Below are 14951 nucleotides of genomic sequence, written 5' to 3'. Positions count from 1 at the left end.
CCACCATGTCCACTTTTCCCAATCCAATGCCACCTCTTCTATGTGGACATTGGATTGGTTGTGTCCATTGCACCTCTATGTCAAGAGGAGGCTCAGATTCCACATGGATGCTGGATGCAATCCTCCCACTTTCAGTTGTAATCACTCTAGGCTCCATGGTGTGGTGGTTGTCCTTCTTCAACTCCATCTTAGCTGAGTGTGGTAAGTCCAATAAAACAGATTGTAGGTGCTGGAGTCTCCAACAATTCTTAAACCCTGCAGAGCACACCCCATTGTGGACCAGTGCTTTGTCCTTTGCTCTTCAAGGAGCAGCAGCCCCATCCTTTCCAGTTGCTTGTGTAGCCCACCCTTTCCCCAACACTGGGGTGAAGAAGGCTCCAGCTCTTCAAGCATTGGGGCGAGGGTCGGGCTCTCCACAGTCCTGGGGCACAGGCTCCACACGCTCAGAGCTCGCAAGTGCCAGCCCTCTTCCTGGCCACGGGGTGAAGGCCCGGCTTCTCCGAGTGCTGGGGCACATTCAACCTTTCAGCACAGGCGGGTGGGCCCATGCTCTGGCCTGAGAGGAGGTCTTTGGTCCAGACCTCTGCTTCCATGGTTTGGCCCTTGAAGGATTCCTCCTTCAATCTATCCCTTTTCTGTCCCTTTTAGTCCAGGCTGGCAGTGGTCCTGTCATACAGCTCTTGCAAAAAAAGTGGTTTTGGATATAGTACACATGAGTCCAAATCATCAGATGGTAGGATTTCCCACAGACCCTTCCTGGATAACTGCACCTCCAGTCCTGACTTGCACTGAAATGACACTGGTTCCATGTTCAGTTAAACTCTCACATGGAGCACTATTCTTTGGGCTCTTGAATTCCACAAACTCAGGCTTTTCCAAACCATCCACTCCTGGTTTCTTTGTGCCCAGGAGGTCAGTGGTCAGCTCATCCCTTTACTTTCACATTTTACTATAAACTGCAAGAAGAAACCAGGCTGTACCTTCCACACACAGCTTGGAAATCTCCTCAGCTAAGTATCCAAGCGCATCACATTCAAATTGTCTCCCATCTGACATCAGAACTCAATTTCACCATGTTCTCTGGCACTTTAAAACAAGGAATGGGGGAGCAGATGTGGCTTAAGTAGTTGAGCACCTGCTTTCTACATGGCAGGTCCTGGGTTTGATTCCCAGTGCCTCCTAAAATAACCAAAAGCAAAGCAACAAGCAAAACAAATGGAAAAAACAACTCAGGGGAGCTGACGTGGCTCAGTGGTTGAGTGCCGGCTTCCCACATACAAGGTCCTGGGTGAAATCCCTAGACCTCGTACCTCAATGACCTCAAAACAAACAAACAAACAAAAACAACAAGATCGGGAGAGCAGATGTAGCTCAAGGAGTTGAGCGCCTGCTTCTCGTGTATAAGGTCCCAGGTTTGATCCCCAGTACCTCCTAAAAACAAACAAATGAAGGGAAAACAAAACCAACTTTCATTGGGGGTGGATGTAGCTCCAGTGACTGAATGCTTGCTTCTCACGTACAAGGTCCTGGGCTCAAGCCCCGGTACCTCCTAAACAAACAAACAAACAAAAACCAAGGATCATCTTTCTTCCAGTTTCCAATTTAAAAAATCATCATTTCTAAGGCCTGAAGTAAATTTAGCATCTGTACGTCTACCAACAGTCTCTTCGAAGCAATCTAGGCATTTTCTATTAAGCACCTCACAGCTCTTCTAGCCTCTACCCATTACCCAATTCCAAAGCCATTCCTACATTTTTGGTATTTGCAATAACAGCACCTCACTGTCCTCATGCCAAAATCTGTTTTAGTTTTTCAGGCTGCTCAGAGCACATACCATGAAATGGGTTGGTTGAAATGATAGCAATTTATTAGCTTACATTTTGAAGCCAAGAAAATGCATTCAGGCATCATCAAGGAGATGCTTCCTTCCCAAAGTCCGGCTGCCGGTGATCCTTGGCTCCCCTGCCATATGGCAAGGCCCACGGTGGTGTCACTGGTCTTTCCTTCTCTTCCAGATTTTGTTGATTTTAGCTCCTTGCTTCTGTGGCTTTCTCCCTCTCTGTATTCATTCCATTTCTAAGGACTCTAGTAACAGGATTAAGTCCTACCCTGAACGAGGTTGATCAAACCTTAACTGAAGTAGCTTCATCAAAAGATCCCACTGAAAATGGGTTTCACACACAGGAATGGATTAGATTTAAGAACATCTTTTTCCAGAGTACATAACTTCAAACCACAGAGGAAGAGATTGTTAGTTATCATTTATTCCAATGTGCCCCTAAATTTCCCAGTCTGCCTCGCAGTTAGATTTGAGTGTATTCTGTGTATTCTGTGACTGTATTCTGGCCAGTGAAATGTGGGAAGTGGTGTGTACCACTTCTGGTCCTTAAATACACCCACTGACATTCTTCAACCTTCTCACGGACTGTTGCAACAATCTTGGAAGACTAATATTTCAGATGGTAGCACAGTTGTAAGATGGGGCAGCTTGGGTCCCTGAGTCACTGCTTGGAGCAGAGCCACTGGGGAGTGTTCCACCACCCACATTAGACTTCGTAGGAATCATAAATAAGTAAAGGCACTTAAATGTGGGGATTCATTTGTTAACCACAGCATAGTCTATCCTAGCCTAATTCAATTGCCATATTTTTTAAAATTATAGAATGCACATTTTTTTCACATTTTAATATCTGAAATAGTGACTGGTCAAGATTGAAGTTAAGATCTTACAATAAGAATTTGCATTTCCTACTGCTGATTACTGCCAACTTGAGACACATTTAAATTCTCTACTTTTTAAAAGTCTTATTTAAATATAATATACATACATTAAAAAACACCCATTGTAAGTATATAGATCAATGATCATTAGTAAACTTAAAAGTTGTGCAGCCATTATCATAATCCTGTCTGAGAATACTTCCATCACCCCAAAATGCTCTCTTATGCCCATTTGTAGCCAACCCTTCTCCCTCTGTTAACGGATTTTGTCGAGGTTCTTGACTGTGCTGCAGAAATGAATTTCAAGAGCACGTCGGGTGAGTTAGGCCAGTTATTTATTCAGGTAGGGAGGGAAGAGAAATGGGAGAAAATAACAGATCAGGGGTCCCAGGTGAAGAGGAAGGGGCTGAAAAGTGATAAAGTGGGCTGAATTACAGACAATTCCCCATTATAGATTATAGATGCCCAGGTTTTACTTGCATGGCCTCACGGCAGGGGAAAAATGGCAAGAGCAGGGCACAGAGGGCAGAACAGGGGTCCCGAAGTGCGAGAGCATTCAGGCCGTGCACCTGCTGTTTGAACTGTTAATTTTTCCACCCCTTTGCTAAGGGCCTAGGAGGAGTCCCAGCTGTTTGCTGTCTTCACTGATTCCCCCCATCACTCCCCAAAAGGCCAATGATAAAGTTCTCAGGGAGTATCGGGGGCTTCTCCTGGCTTCTGGAGGAAATCATGTTCTGAACGACCGTCTTGGGGAGGGTCTTCCAGCAGCATCTCGGGGGTGATTGATGTCCCCTGGGACCGGATCCATCGATTGATTCCCTCTTACTGGCCGGCTTCACCTCCCACCCTCATGTGTACGTAACCACTGATATGCTTTCTCTCTCTCTAAATGTGCTTTTTTAAATATAAATTTTTTATTAGAGAAGTTGTGAATTTACGGAAAAATCATGCAGAAAATACCGTGTTCCCAAATATCCCCCTATTTTTTTTTAACACATTGCATTATTGTTTATCCTTTGTTAGAACCGATGGAAGAGTATTATTATAATTGCACTATTAACTACAGCACATAGTTTACATTAGGGTTCACTGTGTTGTACAGTCCTATGTGCTTTTTATTTATTCTTGTAACATACATAGCCTGAAACTTCCCATTTTAATCACATTCAGTTATGAGTTCAGTGCTAGTGATTACATTCAGTGTTGTGCCGCCATCGCCACTATCCAGCTCCAAAACAATTTTCATCTTCAACAGAAATAGGGAGTGAGAGCCCGCCCTGCAGCCGCCGGTCCGCGCCGCCCCAACGGGGCGTGAGCCGCGGGAGGTTCGCGCGGCCGGCGGCGGGGCCCGCAGTGCGCCCGGGCCGGGGCTCGGGGCGCCGCCCTCCCTCGCGTCCGCACGCGGCGGCGGGGGTCGCGGCGGGGCCCGCAGTGCGCCCGGGCCGGGGCTCGGGGCGCCGCCCTCCCTCGCGTCCGCACGCGGCGGCGGGGGTCGCGGCGGGGCCCGCAGTGCGCCGGGGCCGGGGCTCGGGGCGCCGCCCTCCCTCGCGTCCGCACGCGGCGGCGGGGGTCGCGGCGGGGCCCGCAGTGCGCCGGGGCCGGGGCTCGGGGCGCCGCCCTCCCTCGCGTCCGCACGCGGCGGCGGGGGTCGCGCCGGGGCCCGCAGTGCGCCCGGGCCGGGGCTCGGGGCGCCGCCCTCCCTCGCGTCCGCACGCGGCGGCGGGGGTCGCGGCGGGGGTCGCGCCCGGGGCGGCGGGCCCGGCGCCCTGCCCTCCCCCCGCTCGGCGCCGGCCCCGGGCTTACACGAGCGTCGGACACGAGGGTCCCGTGGGGCCACGAAGGCGCTTCTTTATTTTTCAAGGTTTCCGTTCTTTATATCGCACCCCTCGCTGGGCCGCTCGGCCGCCGCTCGCGTCTGCTCGTCCTCCTCCCGGGGGGCGCGTGCGCGGAACCGCGACCTCCCGCGGGGTCCCGCGCGGCAGCCGCCCCCCCCGGAAGCCGCCGGGGCTCCCCAAGGCTCCCCAGGCCTCCACGCGTTCGCCGTCGTGGGGCTCACTACCCCTGGAAGGAGGGCGGCGGTGGCCCTCCCGCCGCACGGAGCGGCCGCGGCCAGCTTCCCGTCCCTGCGCCTGCACAGGCTCCAGGCCCCGCCCGGGCCGACCCCCGCAGGCCGCGAAGGACCCCCGCGCTCTCGGATCGAGCTGCTTCGCTCCCGGCGTTGCAGGCTGACCCGCGCAGACCCGGACGGCTTAAAAAAGCCCGGATGAGATATTTCTAGCAAAATATAAAATACTGAAACTTAAAGTAGAAATCTTAAATTAACTAATTACCGAAGGAAGAGATTAGAGAAGTGATTAAACAGCTACCATGAAGAAAATCTCCAGGACCAGATGGCCTCCCAGCTGAGCTCTCATCAACCTTCAGCGATCAGATCATTTGAAAGTTATTTACAATATGCCTGGTCATATAAAATACAAAACAGCTAGTTCATTTTATAAAGCCAGAATGACCTTAACCCTCCAAAATGATAAAGACAGCTCAGAGAATCTATAGACCAAGATTTCTTATGCATAATACAGGCACAAACGTTATAAATAAAATGTTAGTAAAAAGAGTCAAACAGCATATCAAAAGAATAACATAATATGACCAAGATGGTTTAATTCAGAAATAAAAATAGGGCTTAATATCACTGTAATTCATTAGCTCAACAAATTAAAGGAGAAGTCTTAATAAAATCATTTAAAAATATATGATAAAAAATATACGATAAAATCATTTAAAAAATATATGATAAAATTCTGGAGCTATTCCAAGTCTGTCTGTCTGTGTGTACTCAGTTTTTATACAACCCACCAAGAGGGCAGAGACTTAACTTGGGTCACGCCTCACTAACATAGTCCAATCAAAAGCCCTACAGCAATCTAATCAAGTGATCTGATCAAAGGCCCTTTAATTGTATTTAAAGCAATCAAAGGGCCCCATACCCACAGGAGTATGTTTGTTCAAGAACAATCTTTTCTGAGAGTCACAAAATTCAAACTGTCACACTATAACTTCAGGAATACAAGCATGGCCTAATACCATTGTAAATCACTAGCTCAACAAATTAATGGAGAAATAAAATCACTTTAGCTATATATGATAAATGACATTTGATAAAATTCTGGAACAATTTCAAGTAAAATCTCAATAGAAATAGGAATAAATGAAAATAGCTTACATATACTAAAAAATATTAACAACAACAACAAAAAGACAAGAGTAATTCTTGCCAGAGCATTTAGGCAAGAAAAAGAAATAAAGGCATCCAAGTTAGAAAGGAAGAAGCAAAACTTTCCCTATCCGCAGATGATATGATCTTATATATAGAAAATTCCAAAAAACCAAAACAAAGCTCATAGAGCTAATAAGCAAATTCAGCAAAGTGTCAAGGTAAAAGTTCAACAGCCAAAACTCAGTAGTGTTCCTATATATAAGCAATGAACAATCGGAGGAAGAAATCAAGAAAATAATTCCATTCACAATAGAAAGTAAAAGAACCAGATATCTAGGAATAAATCTAACCAAGGATGTAAAGGTTTTGTTCCCGGAAAACTGCAAAACATTGCTAAAAGAAATCAAAGAAGTCCTAAATAAATGGAAGGACATTCTGTATTCATGGATTGGAAGACTAAATATTATTAAGATACCAATACTACCTGTAGCAGTTTGATATGGTTATGAATTCTAAAAACTGATATTGGATTAAGTTTGTGATCTGGTCTGTACCTGAGTGTGTTTAAGTTATGATCAGGGCTTTGAGTCCTCATCCCTTGGGGACCCAAGGCGAGGCAAAGGGCAGAGCTGAGGGTTTTTTGATGTTGGAGTTTGATGCTGAAGCCTTAAGCTGGAGCCCCAGGAAGTCAGCACACAGAGGAAATAGAAGCCAGCCCCAGGAAGAGAGGAACCCTGAGCCCAGGAAGAAGCAAGCTCTGGGGAGAGAGGAACCCTGAACCCAGAGAGAAACCTGAGGAAGGGAGGAACCCAGGAAGCCTGAACCCTCGCAGACGTCGGCAGCCATCTTGCTCCAACATAAGAAAATAGACTTTGGTGAGGGAAGTAACTTATGCTTTATGGCCTGGTATTGGTAAGCTACTACCCCAAATAAATATTCTTATAAAAAAACAAGCAATTTCTGGTATTTTGCGTCAGCACCCCTTTGGCTGACAAATACACTACCCAAAGCAGAATATAGATTCAGTTTATTTTATTTATTTATTTTGTTAAAGATTTATTTATTTAATTCCCCCCCTCCCCTGGTTGTCTGTTCTCCATGTCTATTTGCTGTGTCTTGTTTCTTTGTCCGCTTCTGTTGTCGTCAGCAGCACGGGAAGTGTGGTCGGCGCCATTCCTGGGCAGGCTGCACTTTCTTTCGCGCTGGGCGGCTCTCCTTTCGGGGCGCACTCCTTGTGCGTGGGGCTCCCCTATGCGGGGGACAGCCCTGCGTGGCAGGGCACTCCTTGCGCGCATTAGCACTGCGCATGGGCCAGCTCCACACGGGACAAGGAGGCCCGGGGTTTGAACCACGGACCTCCCATGTGGTAGACGGACGCCCTAACCACTGGGCCAAGTCCGTTTCCCTAGATTCAGTTTAATCCCAGTCAAAATTCCAACAACTGTCTTTGCAGAAATGGAAAAGCCAATGACAAATATTTATGAAAAGGTAAGAGGTTCAGAATAGGTAAAGACATCTTGAAAAAGAAGTCTGAAGTTGGGGACTCACAGTTCCTGATCTTAAAACTTATTGCAAAGCCACAATAATCAAAACAGCATAGTACTGGCCAAAGGACAGACATAGAGACTAAAAGAGTGGAATATACTGTTCAGAAATCAATTCTCAAATCTATGGCCAACTGATTTTTGACCAGGTAGCAAAGACCATTCAATTGAGAAAGAACAATCTCTTCAACAAATGGTGAAGGGAAAACTTAGATCTTCATATGCAAAAAAAGGAGAATCCGTATCTCACAGCTTTATTTTTCTCCATATAGTGAACCAGTTTTCCCAACAAAGAACCCACTAAACAATCTCCATTCTTTTTTTAAAAAGATTTTATTTTATTTATTTCTCCTCCCCCCCTCCATTGTCTGCTCTCTTGTGTCTATTTCCTGTGTGTTCTTCTGTGTCTGCTTGCATTCTTGGTGGCACTGGGAATCTGTATCTCTTTTTGTTGCACCATCTTGCTGCGTCAGCTCCCCATGTGTGTGACACCACTCCTGGGTGGGCTGTGCTTTTTTCTCACAGGGCAGCTCTCCTTGCAGGGTGTACTCCTTGTACGTGGGGCTCCCCTACACGGGGGACACCCCTGCATGGCATGGCACTCCTTGTGTGCAGCAGCACTGCATGTGGGCCAGCTCACCACATGGGCCAGGAGGCCCTGGGTATCAAACCCTGGATCTCCTCTATGGTAGGCAGATGCTCTATCGGTTGAGCCACATCTGCTTCCCTCCATTCATTCATTTTTATACATCAGTATTATTCTGAATTCTTTATTCTGCTCCATTGCTCTATTTGTATTCTTGGGACTACAAGATGCCATTGCTTTTGAGTACATGCTAATCTAGAAAAGTACATCACTTTTCTTTGTTCTTCTTACAAACTGAACTATTTATAGACCTATATTCTTAGATGTACATTTCAAAATGTGACATTTTTCACATTCATCAAAAAATCTTGCTGGATCTAGATAATTAGTTATTTTGGATTTTTAGATTATTTTAGGGGAGAAATGACATATTTACACTATCATGTCATCTGGCCCATAAATATTTATTTGGGCTTTCTTTAAGTTCTTTAAGAGAGTTTTTTAAAAGAGTTTTTAAGTATCCTTTATAAAAGTTTTGTATATTTTTTATTAGCTTAAATCCTACATGGTTATGGCTTCTCTTGATGTTGTGAGTGGATCTTACTTTCCATCATGTTCTCTAGTTGTTTATTTCCAGTGTAGAGGACCATTGTTGAGTTTTGGATGTTGAGCTTATTAGACTTCCTTATTAATTCTAATAGTTTTTAAAATTTCTGTATATTTTCAGTGAGGTGTTTCATATTATCTTCAAATTTTGAGACTTTAGGTTATTTTCTTTTGTATTAGTTTCCTCAGCCTGCTGTAACAAATCACCACAAATGTAATTATATCTGCATAGACCCTTTTCCCAAATAAGGTAATACTCACAGGTTCCAGGGATTTGACATATCTTTAGGGCACCACCATTCACCCCACTACACCATCTGATCCTTAGACTCCTTCTTTTTTCTTATCTTATTGCAAGGGCTGAGCTCTTCCAACATGAGCCAGCACCCTTTCCTCCTCATCTTAAAGGGCTTCCATTCGAAGATTCTCAGTGGAGAATAATTTGTGTAGTTGTTTTTGGATATAGTCTTTATTCAGTTAGGGAAATTTGTTTTCTATAACTTAGTTTTTAATTTTTGATAATGAGATGTTGTCAATTGTTTTTATCAACAATTGAGATAATCATGAGATTTTGTCCTAGTCCAATGAAGTGAATTACATTGCTAGATTTTTCAAATGTTGAGTGATCCTTATATTCTTGTATATTATTTTTTAAAAATAATGTAATTATTTTTTAAAAATAATGTAATTATTTTTAGTGTGGTAAAATATACATAGGATAAAAAGAACTTTAACCATTTTACGTGAGTAATTCTTTCACATTAAGTATATCGACTATATTGTTTAACTTTTGTCACCCTTTCCAGACTATTTTCATCATCCTAAACCAAAACTCATACTCATTTAGCAGTAACTCCCCATTTCCCCTACCTCAACCCCTGGTAACCATTATTCTGCTGTATCTATGAATGTGCTTATTCTATGTATTTCCTATAAGAGAAATCATGTGATATTTGTCTCTTTGTGTCTGGTTTATTTCGCTCAACATCTTGTCTTCAAGGTTCATTCATGCTGTAGCATGTACCGGCTCTTTACTTCTTTCGGCTGAGTAACATTCCATTGTGTGTATATACCACAATGTATTTATCCACTCGTCTGCTGATGACAATTGGGCTACTTCGCCCTTTCGGCTGTTGCGAATAATGCTGCAAAGAACTTTGGTGTACAAATACCTGAGTCCCTGCCTTCAGTTCTTTGGGATATATACCTAGGGATGGAATTGTCAGGTCATACAGTAATTCAATGTTCAATTCTCTGGGGAACCTCCCAAACTCTTCTCCAGAACTGGTTCCACTACCCCACCCGGGTTGACCCGTGGAGGGGGCTCCCGGTTCAGCCGGCCACCGCCGCCAGTGCCCACGGCCCGCCGGCTCCCACGGCACCGTGTGGGCGGGGCGAGCCGGCAGCCGTCTTGGTTTCCGGCATACCTTGCGCCCTCGGCGGGGCTCGGGCTCCCGGCGTGCCTCGCGCCCAGCGCATGCGCACGGCCCCCTGGCGCCCCCTGGCGGCGGCCGGCGGGGGGCGGGGCCGGAGGCGGGGGGTTGCGCTTGGTGACGGGAGGACGCGGCCGCGGCGCTCTGGGCGGGCGGCGGCGGCGGCGGCGGCGGCGGAGGAGGCGGACCGCGCGGCGGCGGCGGCGGCCGGGGCGCAGACTGGAGCCGCGCGGCCGGCATGAGGGGCTGTGGCGGCGCGGCCCGTGCGCAGCCCGCCGGTGAGAGCGCGGGGCGGCGGGCGGGCGGCCTGGGAAGATGGCGGGCGCCGGCGCTGCGGCCCCCGCAGCTCCCGCCGGGCCTCGGAGGCCCGGGCCGGCCGCGGGAGGAGTGCGGGGTCCCGGCGTTGGGGGGCGGGGGAGGCCGACGGGGGAGGGCGGGCGCGTGGGCGTGCGGGCCGCAGGGCCCGGGGCCGCCGGCCTGTCGGGGCAGTGTGCGCCCCGCGAGGGGCGGGCGGGGGCTGGGGGTGTGTCGGTGTGCGTGCGCGTGCCGGCCGGGCGGGTGAGAGTGCCGGGTCGGAGAGGGGCTGCGAGGGTGGCTGCGGGCGAGCGTGCCTGGCCGGGTCTGAGGGTGGGGTGCGTGCGCGGGAGCGGTGTGCGGGGCGGAAGGTGGGTGTGGGTGCCGGGCTGCACGCGGGGGCGCAGGCGGGGTGGGGTGGGGGCAGCCGCCGAGCGGCTTTGCGGCTGCGGCCGAGGGGGCTGCCGGGCAGGTGGAAGGACAGTCGGGCGGTGCGGGCAGTGCCAGAGGCGAGGGGTCGGCGCGGGCGGCTCCGGCGCCGGGCTCATGGCTGCCTGCGGGTCTCTCCGCGGGTGCGGGGCCGTGCGGCGCCGCGTGGGTTCCCCGGACCTCGCCTCTGCAGCAAGGACGGGCTGGGGCGTTCCGGGGCCCAGCACCGCCTCATCTCGGTCTTTCCTGGCGCTGGAATGCGCTCGGTTTGCTTTCCCTGGTGCGGGAGGCGGTTCTGCGCTGAGGACCACACGCCATGCGGGCTGCAAGTCTTGGGGCTCGGGATCTTTTATTTTAAACCGTGCATCCTGCCCCGAGGCCGTGGCAGCTGTGGGTGTGTGGTGTGTTACATACTGCTTCCCACCAGCAGCTGCTCTAGGCGCTGTGCAGCCTTCAGCAGCAAAACTGCGGCTAGGTTTCGCCCGCTTCCTCACTGTCCTACGGGTTTAAGCAAACCTCCAGTGACCTCTGCAGAAAAACGTACGGTTGCAGGGCTTGGCGTTTCTCCCGCCTGCAGACAATATGGTGATTTGTCTCTTGAATCCATTGAGGGGAATTTAACACTGTGCATCTTGGGTGTCTTTATAAACAGCAGGTGGTTCCCAACCAGCCGGCCCCCTTGTGACAATAAGCAAGGAGTGTTTCTCTGTACTGGGGGAAGGGAAAGAGATTTGATAGGAGGTGTGACTAAAAAATGAGGAGACTCATTCTGTAAACCGCCCTGGGTGCAGAGTAAGTGACCCGTAATTGCTTGCTGAGTGAACGAATGGCAGCAAACCGGGCAGCCTGCCTGCACGAGCTGTCTTGCCAAGGGGCTGGAGAGGGGTTGAGGGTGAGTTCTAGAGCCCTCTGCCTGCCTGAGTCGTGTCTCTTCTCTTCACTGGCCTCGTCGCCTTAGGCAGGTCCTCTGGGCGTTTGGTTGCTTATCTGTAAAATGGGAACAGCAGTAATACTGGCTTTATAGAATTGTTGTGAGGACTAGAGTAAGGATTGCAAAACGCTTCACGCTTGGCACATTGTGTTAAAAAAAAAGTTAGAAATTGTTACTGCCAAAATCTGGGGTTTCCACTGTGTATATGCTGGGGTCATTGGTTCTTTAGTTGCCCCTAGGACTGCTTAGTTTTAAGTGAACTTGAAGCTGTGGTTCTTGTTTCTTACACAAGCAAGCTGGGTGTCATATTTGGAAAAACACGTCTTTATAATGGTAAAGAGGAACAAATATCAATATATTTAGAGTTAAATGAATTGTTATATAGAACTTTTGAGAAATATTAAAAAAAAATAAAGATTCTAGAGCCACTCTAGAATACGACAGGACTTACTAACCTTGGGGATTAGGTAGGATTGTTGCTGACAAAAATGAGATTTACAGCAGTTCCTGGGTAATTCTTTCTGAATGAAGCTACCGTAGTGCTTGTTGCTCAGCTTCATGGTGTCGACCTTTGTTGGGGGAAAGCCTTGGATTAGAAGCTGTACACCACAGGGGCTCAATCTGTCCCTGAACAACTTAATAACAACTGGCGAGTGAATGCAGTGTCTGCTTAGTGAATGCAGCATCTTGCTAGGCTTGGTTCTTTATTGTGTTTGAAAAAAATGTCCATGCAATTTGAGATAGCTAGTTTTATCCCTTTGCTATGTGTGAACACGAGTGAAGTGACTCATGGGCATTTATTATGGCTTTTATACGTTCCCTTTCCAAGTCAGTTTTGCAGGTGTCCCATAAGGACACCACAAGGCATTGCTCGGAAGAGTAGACATGGGGTGCAGCCTAGTCCATGCAGCCCTGGGCCTGGGAGACGCCTCTGGCAGAGGAGAACTGACTGGTGGGCCCTGCCTCCAAGCTCCTTCTCCAGGAACCAGCCCTACCCTCAGTCTTTGGCATTGTCCGCTGCCTTCTGTGCCTGCCTGCCTTTGTCTGTCTTCAGACCCTCGGTGCTGCACCTGCCTTTATGAGCAGGTCTTCGCTGCTTCCTGAGAGTGAATCTGGCCCTGACTCACGTCCTCTGGCACACACTTTCTACTTTTTCTACCTTGCAGCTTCTCACTGGATGCACAGTCCTGGCTCCCACTGCTGCTTCTGAAGACTTTTCTGTGACTGACATGAGCTGCTCAGTCTTCACTGTTGTCCTCCTCAACCCCCTGGAATGTTAGGGTGACTTGAATAAAGGTGATTTTATTATCATAGTTGTGTGAATTTTAATAGCATAAAATGGGTCTACCCCCAACCTATCAAAATCTTGCTACTAAACTCATACTGGGCTTTGACACAGTCTCAGTTTTGTAAAAAGAGCTTATTGGCCACAATTATGCTCCATGGGTTGGAATTTTTCTTGGTTCAACATTAGGTGTGGACTTTCCCTTCATTTTCTTCTAAGTTTTTGGATATCTATAGGAAAGTTATAATATCATTAGGAATAATTTTAGATATTCTGTATAATTTTTCCTCCAAGTATCATTTATTCAGTATTTTGTTAATTGAACATCTTATCTTTGTTCAATTATTGTGCATATATTCAAGTACCACTGACATTTGGCACAGTGTTCTTTCAAGAAGCTTGAGATGATAAAGGGCATCTATTAAGGACACAGACCAGGGCCCTAGATGAGGGGCCTGCCAAACCTGGCCCACTGCCTGTTTGGTAAATAAAGTTTTATTGAAATCCAGCCACACCCATTCATTTATGTGTTGTTTGTGGCTGCTTTGGTAGAATGACTAGTTGTGACAGAGGCTGTATGTCTCTGAAAGCCTAAACTGTTTACTACCTGCCCCTTATATAGAAGATTGTCAGTCGCTGGTCTAGAAGTTCACAGGGAGAGTGATGGTAGGGGCCTAGAGCAGTGAGAGAAGGCAAGGAAGAGCTTGTCTTTGAGCTTAGCCTTACTCAGGAGGTTGTGAATGGGCGAAAGGAGCTAGGGCATTTTACACCCCAGATAAAATGTTTCTAGTTTTGGAAGCAAAGGCAAAGGGGATTATGTGTGATTTTGGGGATTAGAGAGTTGTGTTAGGAATATTGGGAAGTCTGGTTGTCAAGGCAGGTTAGGGTCATAGCGTGAAGGTCTTTGAATTCAGATTCAAGACTTTTGACTTTAATTCTCTAATAGGGAGCCACTGAACATTTTGTATGTTTGGGTTTGTGAACAGGGATAGTGGTGATAAAATGGTTTAGGAAGATTTAACTGGCAGTGATGTGTAGGATTGTAGGATTGGAGAAGGAAGAACCCTGAGTGTATTGCATGTATTGGACAGCTCTTTCTAGGAAAGATTGCAGTAACAAATAAGCACACAATTGCAGTGGGTTACAGCATTTGAAGTTTATGTCTTACTCATGTTTCATTTGTTGTGGCTCTTTTCCTAACATCTGTAGTCTTGGATCTGGGCATAGCCCAGCCCTTATTTGGGAAATGGTGGTCTTTTGGTGAGAGAGTAGTGGAATCTTACTATGGCTTTCCAGACTTCTGCTTGGAACTGGCATGTTTGCTCCCATTCCATTGGTTGAAGCAGATCACACTGCTGAGCCTGCCACTGGGAAGGGATATATACACAGGCCATGGGCAGGTTGTCAGACAGTCATACAAAGAAGGGTGAGCTGATAATTAGGAGACTGTACCAACCTCCTACCTGCTGAAATGTAGGGAGGCTCCTGCAGCAGGCTCCACATCCTGTTCCCTCCAGGGCCTGCTCCCTGGGCCCCCATCCTCGCTCACCAACACTGCGGCCCAAATGGGAGCCTGGAGATGGCCATGCCCCCTGCATGGCCTCCCTGCCTGATGTGCCCTTCTTAGGAGTTACCAGTCATTGAACCTGGGACCTCATATGTGGGAAGCAGGTGCTCAACCACTTGAGCTACATCCTCTCCCCTGGGTGTGTGTTTTTTCCCCTCCTACTTTTTTTTTTTCAAAAAGTTTTTGAATCTTGCCTTTTTTTTAACTCAGTCTATGTGGGTGGTCATTTCATACCAGAACATTTTCCAGTACATCTTTCTCTTGGCTGCATCGTGTTCTGTTGTGTGGGGTACCATGATTTATTAAATCATGGTAAATATCATCTTTTCTGCAGTTAT

At 47.8% G+C, this 14951-nt stretch overlaps 1 protein-coding gene across 2 annotated transcripts in view; it reads left to right on the top strand.

The window, feature by feature from the left end:
- The first annotated feature begins 10287 nt into the window (after window positions 1-10287).
- ARHGAP39 (Rho GTPase activating protein 39) overlaps window positions 10288-14951 on the top strand; it is a 156876-nt gene continuing 152212 nt past the window's right edge. The window contains exon 1 of one of the 2 annotated variants that reach the window (XM_058276213.2): window positions 10288-10385. The gene's annotated coding sequence lies outside the window, so the exon portion shown is untranslated. The remainder of the gene's footprint in view (window positions 10386-14951) is intronic. The other variant, XM_058276212.2, reaches the window with a different exon arrangement.

This window comes from Dasypus novemcinctus, chromosome 14 (genome assembly GCF_030445035.2).
Source record: "Dasypus novemcinctus isolate mDasNov1 chromosome 14, mDasNov1.1.hap2, whole genome shotgun sequence".
Classification (NCBI taxonomy): domain Eukaryota; kingdom Metazoa; phylum Chordata; class Mammalia; order Cingulata; family Dasypodidae; genus Dasypus; species Dasypus novemcinctus.
Note: the sequence above shows the minus strand (reverse complement) of the source record. Positions and strands in the feature narration are given on the sequence as shown.